Source organism: Mytilus californianus, unplaced genomic scaffold (genome assembly GCF_021869535.1).
Source record: "Mytilus californianus isolate M0D057914Y unplaced genomic scaffold, xbMytCali1.0.p SCAF_5, whole genome shotgun sequence".
In the NCBI taxonomy this organism is placed as follows: Eukaryota; Metazoa; Mollusca; class Bivalvia; order Mytilida; family Mytilidae; genus Mytilus; species Mytilus californianus.
In genome coordinates, this window is record NW_026262701.1 from 61,418,556 (window position 1) to 61,428,769 (window position 10,214).

The following is a 10,214-nucleotide window of genomic DNA, read 5'->3' on the forward strand; positions in this document are numbered from 1 at the left end:
TCGTTGCAAATTTATTTGCTGTAACTCGTTTAAAGTCTTTTTCTGTAACGAAAAAGGAAAGTATGCTAGATACACTTACTGGAAATGTGAAGATATGATTGAAGCTTTAAATTTTCTCCTGGACAACATATATGTACGTTTCGGCGATAAAGTGTATTGGCAAGTAGTAGGTATTCCTATAGACACTAACTGCGCCCCTTTAATAGCAGATTTATTCCTGTATTGCTATGAATCTCAGTTTATGACCAAACTCAGTAAAGACACGTCATTGGTACATTTGGTTGATACATTCAACAATACCTACCGTTATCTGGATGATATTTTTTCGTTAAATAATCCACAGTTCTTTAAATATACGACCGAAATTTACCCAAAAGAACTTACTTTTATTTAACTAAATCTAACATAAACAGCAGTAGTTGTCCTTTTCTAGATTCAGACATTTCAATTTTTAAAGGGAAACTCCATACTGAAAACTACGGCAAAAGAGACGATTTTCCATTCCCTATTGTTAATTTTCATTTTTTAGAAGGCTCCCTCATACGGTGTTTATATATCCCAACTCGTTCGTTATGCCCGTGTGTGTAGGGATGTCATAGATGTTAACGAACGTAATAAAAAAAAAAGTAAAATCACAAAAATACTGAACTCCGAGGAAAATTCAAAAAGGAAAGTCCCTAATCAAATGGCAAAATCAAAAGTTCAAACACATCAAACGAATGGATAAGAACTGTAATATTCCTGACTTGGTACAGGCAATTTCTTATGTAGAAAATGGTGGATTGAACCTGGTTTTATAGCTAGCTAAACCTCTCACTTGTATGACAGTCGCATCAAATTCCATTATATTGACAACGATGCGCGAACAAAACAAACAGACACAATAGGTAAAAATGTCAAAAATAGGGGTACAGCAGTCAACATTGTGTTATCATCTTAATCACATCACTGTTAAATTATTAAGTCAGGGATTTCGTTACCATAAATTACTTAAAACTTTTACTAAATTCTTCCATAGATACAAAGATTTGATTAGTAAATTGGGCTGTACCTGTAGAAAACTTATTAAAAACGGTATTTCACCTAAATTTTACGGTAATATTGTACTAAAAGCGCGGAAATCACTATGTGATCCGTGTAAACTCATCGAACCTTTAAACAAACTTATTAGTAAAGGTTATCTTACCAATGTTGTAATTAGATCTTTGAATATAGTTTACATTGGCACCAATATCGATTTTGTTATCAGCAAATTAAAACATAACTAAATTTGTATTCTTTTCAAACGGGATGTATAAAGACACACCTACGTTCATTTTTATCTATTAAGAGGTTAACTCCTAACTATCCTAATGCCTGTCGATACATTTATTTTTGGCATTGCACAAGTCATGTGTTCTTTGACAGTCCATGACGTTAAAATACTAAATCCCTGGGATGTGATTTAGTTGATTTTAGTCTCTGATGCATGATTTTTTATAATTAATTGTTTTTGGCTTTTAACTAGCTGTCAGTAACTGCGAGTACTCTCAAATCGTACTTTCTTGTTAATTTGACCTGTTGATACTATTTGTAATGCTTTTTTGTTATTTAATGTTTACTTATTCAGGGTTATATCTGGTCTATATACCAGCTTTGATAAGTGTTTGGTATTACTATAAATTTTCACTTCTTCGAACTATGAACATCAAAATGATTTATTTTGTAAAAATATTTCCTTTCTCCTTTTAAACTGTATACCTAACTACAAAATTATTTTCATTTACCTGTGTATAATATTATTGTAAATGGCGGACTTTTGTTTAAGGTTATTTCTGTTTTTCTGAAATTGTTTAACATTTCACAGCGGTATAATGCTGTCACTTTATTTTTTCTTTAATATTCAACCCTTATTTAATTGATCTTGTATTTACATTGTATCATAGATCAAATTTGTTCGTTCAGTGTATGTTCACTTGTGTTAATATGTCTTTTGATTGAGTTAAGACATTTCAATTGACATTTTATAGTGTGTCTTTCTATGTTGTGATGTTACACTATTGTTTCAGATAAGGGTGAAGGTTTGGTACCATTAAAACGTTTAAACCCGCTGCACTAGTAATTTTTGGGGCCCTTTATAGCTTGTTGTGCGGTGTGAGCCAAGGCTCCGTGTTTGAAGGCCGTACTTCGACCTATAATGGTTTTATTTTTATAAATTGTGACTTGGATGGAGAGTTGTCTCATTGGCACTCATACCACATCTTCTTATATCTATTTTCATAAAATCGGATATAAAACGTCAACTTTTTAAAATGTGGTGCAAAGAAAATGCTCTAAACAATTAGCTGTTTGTTTTTTTTTAATTTTTAATCTCTCTACATGTAGTCAAAATTGACTCTATATGATAATCTTTGCGTATTCAAACAATGAAAATCATTTCTGCGTCACAATGTCAAACTCTGTTGATTTTGACAAAGTTTCTTATAACAAAACAAACCAATAAAAATCCCGAGACACTTCAATCTTGATTATGTTTCTGATTTTGCGAACCTGTATTTACACAACGATGATGATGTACAAGTACAAACTGGAGTAGACAAATAACTGCCAAGATAAACACCTCACTCGACTGTTACGTGTTTTATAGTTGTGTGAAATGAAAGATTAACAGTATTGAGGACAAAACACTTCAGTCTTATAAGTTCAGAACAAATGCACATTCCGGTTTCTAAGACACCATTTGTTGTTTCAAACTGTCAATTTGGTTTTTTATATTGCTCCCATATGTAAATGTTATAGTAAAAATTTGAATACAGTAAGGTCCAGACCCCCCTCACTAGTTCAAATGGCAAAATTCTACGAGTAGAAATTAAAAAAAACTCTAAAAATTCTGAACATTTCAGTATAACTTACTATCAATTTCAGTCGTAAGATTTTTTTGTGAAAAGGTCCCCTGATGTATACTAATGAAAAATTAGTACAAATCGGAATTAAAATATCTACATGTAAAAATTGTGATATTCAGATTAGTACAAGGAGGATCCTGGATTGTACTAGATGTATACCTAAAAAGACTTCAAACAGCTTATCCTCTCGGTCTTAATGACAAAATATTAGGACAGGGGAACATAACTAAAACTTCAATCGATGTCAATAATATTGTCGATAAACGACTTAGAAATAAAAGGTCTCATGGCAAACGCAAAAACCGTAATCAACGTATTAAACATCGTATAAATTACACACTTGCTGATCTGTTATCTATAATAAAAAATAATGGCAGACATCAAGTATTATGCAAACTGGGTCAGATACCAATAAGTAAATTATATGCTATTTTTCTGGAGTGTGATACAATTTCTTTTTTTAGCCCAATGTTGAATACACCCGTATTATTACAGCCTTTTGTCATCATAGGCTATTTCCTAGTATCGATAAACCTGAAAATCATTAAATTAAAATATATAAATAGAGGTATTGATTTTATTAACTTATCTAGTATATTCAATGACTCTACCATCCAAAGCCAAAATACCTCCATATATTGATAATATAGAACCACCTATTATTTCGTATTCTTATAAAAAAAACCAGCAGAAGTTTGATTTTTAATTATACGTAAGTTACATCAGACGTCAATATAGAAAATAATGTTCCTTCCACTTGAGATTGTGAAACATCTAGTTTTAGATATGTTCCCTATGGTCATGTCCTTACAGGAGACCTCAACATCGTCGAAGACCGTGAGGTCATAACTTTTCTTAAGAAAGGACCGAAATATCATCCTCCATCTAAAATAGATTGGAAACAGTGTCGTCAGATCATTAAAGACGCTCTGTCTGTCTACTGTAAAAATTGGTGTAAACGTGAAAAATCTGATAAAAAATCTCTAGACAGTTATTTGAATAAAATTATGAATACTGTTAATATTCGTATATCTCATTTTGAAAACAATTCTGAAATTAGTAATAGGGTCCATGATATTCCCATTTCCAGAATAAAAAATAAACTCCAAGTACTCGCAAAGCGGTTTGTGTTCGTACCGGCAGACAAAGCAGCAAATAATGTAGTGGTGGTGTGACGCATATACTACACGGAAGTTCTCCAAAACGAAATTACAAATTCATCTACATTCAGGTCCGTACGCTCCACAGAGAGTCAAATTGTAAACAAGCATATCACTGCAACTACCCAGCTTAAAGCCTCTTCCGAACATTTGAAAGTCCCTACTATGTACTGGTTACCTAAATTGCACAAAAACCCATTTAAATTCTGTTTCATCTCCGCATCTAGTAAGTGTTCTACTACTAATCTATCAGTGCTTCTAACTACCTCCCTTACTACTATCAAAGAACTTGTTATTAACTTTGTAATAAAGCTTATGAAAATAATGGTATTAATTATTTTTTGGAGTGTTAAAAATTCTTTAGAGGTTTTAGATAAAATACGTGCTTTTGATGGTCATTTTAATTCTGTTGACAGTTATGATTTTTCTACTCTCTATACTACACTTCCACACAATCTTATCAAGAAAAAGTTTTCATATTTAATTAAATGGTCTTTTGAAAAATCTCATTACAAATTTATTTGCTGTAACTCGTTTAAAGCCTTTTTCTGTAACGAAAAAGGAAAGTATGCTAGATACACTTACTGGAAATGTGAAGATATGATTGAAGCTTTAAATTTTCTCCTGGACAACATATATGTACGTTTCGGCGATAGAGTGTATCGACAAGTAGTAGGTATTCCTATGGGCACTAACTGCGCCCCTTTAATAGCAGATTTATTCCTGTATTGCTATGAATCTCAGTTTATGACCAAACTCTGTAAAGACACGTCATTGTTACATTTGGTTGATACATTCAACAATACCTTCCGTTATCTAGATGATATTTTTTCGATAAATAATCCAGAGTTCTCTAAATATACTACCGAAATTTACCCAATAGAACTTACTTTAACTAAATCTAACATAAACAGCAGTAGTTGTCCTTTTCTGGATTTGGACATTTCAATCTCTAAAGGAAAACTCCATACGAAAATTTACGACAAAAGTGACGATTTTTCATTCCATATTGTTAATTTTCCTTTTTTAGACATCGATGTTCCTATGGCTCCATCATACGGTGTATATATATCACAACTCGTTCGTTATGCCCGTGTGTGTAGTGATGTCATAGATTTTAACGAACGTAATCAATGCATCACTGGTAAATGATTAAATCAAGGATTTCGTTACCATAAATTACGTAAAACTTTTGCTAAGTTCTTTCATAGATACAAAGATTTGATTAGTAAATTTGGCTGTACTTGTAGAAAACTGATTAAAAACGGTATTTCACATCCTAAATTTTACGGTAATATTGTACTTAAAGCGCGGAAATCACTATGTGATCCGTGTAAACTCGTCAAACCTTTAAACAAACTTATGAGTAAAGGTTATCTTACCAATGTTGTAATTAGATCTTTGAATATAGTTTACATTGGCACTAATATCGATTTTGTCATCAGCAAATTAAAACATAACTAAATTTGTATTTTTTTCAAGCGGGATGTATAAAGACACACCCACGTTCGTTTAGATCTATAAAAAGGTTAAACTCCTAACTATCCTACTGTCTGTCGATACATTTATTTTTGGCATTGCACTAGTCATGTCTTCTTTGACTGTCCATGACGTTAAAATACTTAATCACTGGGATGTGTTTTAGTTGATTTTAGTCTCTGATGCATGATTTTTTATTATTAATTGTTTTGGCTTTTAACTAGCTGCCAGTAACTGCGAGTACTCTCAAATCGTACTTTCTTGTTTATTTGACCTGTTGATACTAATTGTATTGCTTTTTTGTTATTTAATGTTATTCGGGGTTATATCTGGTCTATATACCAGCTTTGATAAGTGTTTGGTATAACTATAAATTTTCACTTCGTACTACGAACATCAAAATTATTTATTTTGTAAAAATATTTCCTTTCTCTATTGGTACTGTACACGTATACCTAACAACAAAATTATTTTCATTTACCTGTGTTTAAAGTTATTGCAAATGGCTGATATTTTTGTTCGAGCATATTGTTTTTCTTTAACTGTTTAATATTTCTTACCGATATAACATGTTACTTTTATTATTCTTCCTTTAGTTTATTTATTTTGTATTTACATTGTGTCATAGGTCAAATTTATTTGTTCAGTGTATGTTCAATGGTGTTAATATGTCCTTTGATTGAGTTAAGCTATTTCAGTTGATATTTTATAGTGTGTCTTTCTATGTTGTGATGTTGCACTATTGTTTCAGAAAAAGGGTGAAGGTTTGGTACCATTAAAACGTTTAAACCCGCTGCATTTGTTTGCACCTGTCCTAAGTCAGGAATCTGATGTTCAGTAGTTGTCGTGTGTTGATGTGGTTCATAAGTGTTTCTCGTTTCTCGTTTTTTATATAGATTAGACCATTGGTTTTCCCGTTTGAATGGTTTTACACTAGTAATGTTTTGGGGCCCTTTATAGCTTACTGTTCGGTGTGAGCCAAGGCTCCGTGTTGAAGACTGTACTGTGACCTATAATGGTTTACTTTTATAAATTTTGACTTGGATGGAGAGTTGTCTCATTGGCACTCATACCACATCTTCTTATATCTATACAATGTATCATAAAATAAGGGTTCCACGGAACCCTACGTCTCGCCTGCTATTGCTGCTGTAAGAGTAAAAGTGTTATGTTAAAATTGAGAATGGAAATAGGGAATGTGTCAAAGAGACAACAACCCGACCATAGAACAGACAACAGCAGAAGGTCACCAACAGGTCTTCAATGCAGCGAGACTGTTGACTGCCAAAAATTCAGTCATTTTTTCAGTAAAATATGGAAAAATTAAAAATAAGAATAATCACAGACTGTATCTAAATGTTAACTGCAAATGAATTAGTCCATTTGTCAATAAAATACGGATGAATGACAAAAAAATCTAAATTTTGAATTAGCCGATATCTTTTGTTTCTGTCATAGTTTCGTAAAATTACATGACGATTTGACAAAGTTATTGATGTCTGGAGAACTTTAACTTTAGACCGTATATATATATATATATATATCGTAAACTGCAAAAAAAAAACTAAGTCAACTTACCAGTAAACTACGTAGAAATGAAAAAAAAAAATTCAAAATTTTGCTCTGAATACTGTCTTTTTGTCATGCAAAAGCTTCTGTCCAAGTTTCGTACAATTTCATGAAGGTTTGACTAAGTTATTGATGTTTGAAATTCTTTAACCACAGACTGGACCTAAGTATTGACGCCGCTGACGACGAAATGTAGGATCGCTATATATATGTAGGTGTAATACCACCAAATCATTGTACGTCACATCCGGTTGCATACGAAAAAGGGTCGAAAAAAAATATTCACTTGAATTTGACAGTTGTAGGAAATTAATCCTACATTTCATAGCAGTAGAAAATTTCTGAGTCATAAACATATATCTTGGATGTTCAAAGCACCATTATTTTTTTATTTGGTGTTTCTATTGAACATTTTGGAAACTTGACGTTACATGGTTACTAAAGATTGTATACAGGGGAAAAAAGGTGAAAATTTGATTGGTTAACTTCCAGTGATGGTTATTTTCTTATATGCAATGAAATGTTATGTGAAATTTTGTCTCATGCCAAGTATTTCTTTATTTGATAAATTCTGCACAATTTTTTGAAAAGTGCAAATTTAACAAAGACTAATAAGTGGAAAAACAATGGTGGTATTACAGAAGTTAATGTTGATTTTCGTACAATCTGTTTCACCATACTCAGTTCCACTGTCTTTTTATCCCTGTCAGAAGGTGTACATTTTCAAACATTTGAAAAACAGAAAATTCTGTTAGAGTGGTCAGTTAGTTTGTCTCTGTAACTGTACAGACAAATTTAATAAACTTTGTAAAATAAGGATTTTCTACCCCAGGAATATATTACCTTAGCTGTATTTGGAAAAATCTTTGGGAATTTTGGGTCCTCAATGCTTTTCAACTTCGTATTTTATTTGTCCTTTAAATTTTTTTTGATTCGAGTGTCACTGATGAATCCTTTGTAGACGAAACACCCGTCTGGCGTACAAAATTATATCCTTGTATCTATGAGTTTATTTTAAACAATTTAACAAGTGGAATTAATTCGGTCTTTTGAAGTTTTGCCATAAACTGAAGTATCATTTGTAGTTCTATTATAGTTCTATCATAATTGATCTTAGTATGCATTGTAATTCAAATTTCTCCAAACATTTCACATTGGAGAAAAGCCAATTGCTTTGACTTCCTTGACGAAGGAGTCAATCAAAATGAAATATTGCAGTTTGAATCCTGTAACATCACAGTTAAAATTGATAACCTACGTAAACATAATTTCTTATCCATGCCATTTTAAGTTATTCCCGGTTTGGTTAAGTGTGTCGTCATATTCTCTATTGTACACTCTGGAAATCAAAGATTTTATTTTATCAAATCAAGCGTGTTATACCAGACAAAAACTGTTGGAAAGTAACATGTTAGGACCAGAGACTACTTCAAAATATATAAGATCGGTGTGTTTATTATAATAGAGACTGCCACAAGAGGTGCTACCTGATGTTTGAGTGAAATTATCTTGCAAATCAAAGCAAGAAGTTGTAAATTGTTCATTGTTCAATAGCAAAACAAATAATTTCAAAGTTTTCGAAAAGGATGATCAGCTGTCATTTTTTTTTAAATGTACTAAACACATTTGCGTCCATAAAGAGGGGAACTCAGGCCCCTTAAATCCGCCCGTGTTCCATAATGTCCAGTCTAAATAGTTATTGCAAGACAGTCCATGTAACATTGAACTCAGAACAATCTGCTGTGGAATACAATGCAGTTTTGTTAGCAATATGTCAATTCTTTAAAATTTATATAAATCAATAGACAGATAGAAGTTTTAAAACTATTATTGTATACTTACAGCAATGCCGAAAAAATAGATGATACGAAAAGTGCGTTTCCTAGTGCGTCGAATTTGTATCGAAAATATCCCCCAGTGCAGTTTTAATTATAACTCATAGACAATATGTATATAAAATCCATTGAGACTTCTGATCAAATATATTGTTGTTAATGACTAGCTTCTTATAACGGTACATACTTTCCTTGTTATAATTATCAAGTTGATTGAAAGATACATAGCTGTCTAATAATTAGTGATGAGCGAAATATTCGGAATATCTTATCAACTTTACTGTCTTTACGTTCATTAGAACACGAAAAATCCAAGATAAAGCAAAACCATATGTTTTAAGTGACCTCTTTATTCATTTATCAATAATTATATGTATATGTATTTCATAGCTTAATAAAACTGTTTGATATTGTTACAACATTAAAGATTGATGTAGCTCGACTATTCGTAGATTCATTACGTTCATATAAAATTTTTACATATTCTCTGGTTTGTACATTTTAATGTTATAATGTATTTTATTGCATCAATTCAGTGGCCGGCTAGAACGAAATAGAAGGGATATGGTCAATTAATTCACACTATAACTTCCCTACACCCACTTAAAAAAGTCAAAAGCAAATCCTTTCAAAAAAGTCAGGCTCATTTATAGCTGTTCCTTACTTGAATATCAGAACCAGGTCTTAAACACGAAGCAAACGCTCAAACTTCGCCAAACAAGTGTTAGCATCGGTGTTTGTGTATATTCTTTGCTAAGTGTTGATAAAGCTAAATCTGTGCATTGAAGACGCTAGGTAAAATATAACAGATTACAGACTACAACGGACAAGGAATTAAAAATATATTCCCGATTGTCCCACAAAATTTCATTTTTTTTTACCTGTAATTTCAAAAAGTGGAACAATCGGGAAGACACATAAAGAAGATACAGAATTGCTGTCATAATAAATCTACAATCTCACTGTAAAATACAGAAACAATACAAAACTTCAATTACAAAAATCTGTGATATTGCTGCTTATCACATAGACAAGTAAAGGAGTCACGTTAAGATAGATCTGAATTCATTCTAACCAGATTGACAAACTTTATATTTATTGTTTGTTATTACTATCGGTTTCTAAATTAGTTAGACCGCCAGGTGGTCTCGTTGCAAAGTGCTCGGAGGTCATGGTTCCTTGCAATGCCTACATGTCTGTCAGACAGGGTTTACCTGACCTCGACCTCATTTCATGGATCAGTAATCAAGGTTACATGCATGATTAGGTCCGTTTCTCAGATTATA

The 10,214-nt window shown here is 32.0% G+C and overlaps 1 protein-coding gene across 1 annotated transcript in view; it reads right to left on the bottom strand.

The window, feature by feature from the left end:
• The window catches only part of LOC127701136 (adenylate cyclase type 2-like), a 128,035-nt gene extending 118,974 nt beyond the window's left edge, over window positions 1–9,061 (bottom strand). Inside the window, exon 1 of the mRNA XM_052204930.1 lies at window positions 8,936–9,061. The gene's annotated coding sequence lies outside the window, so the exon portion shown is untranslated. The remainder of the gene's footprint in view (window positions 1–8,935) is intronic.
• Window positions 9,062–10,214: the final 1,153 nt, after the last annotated feature.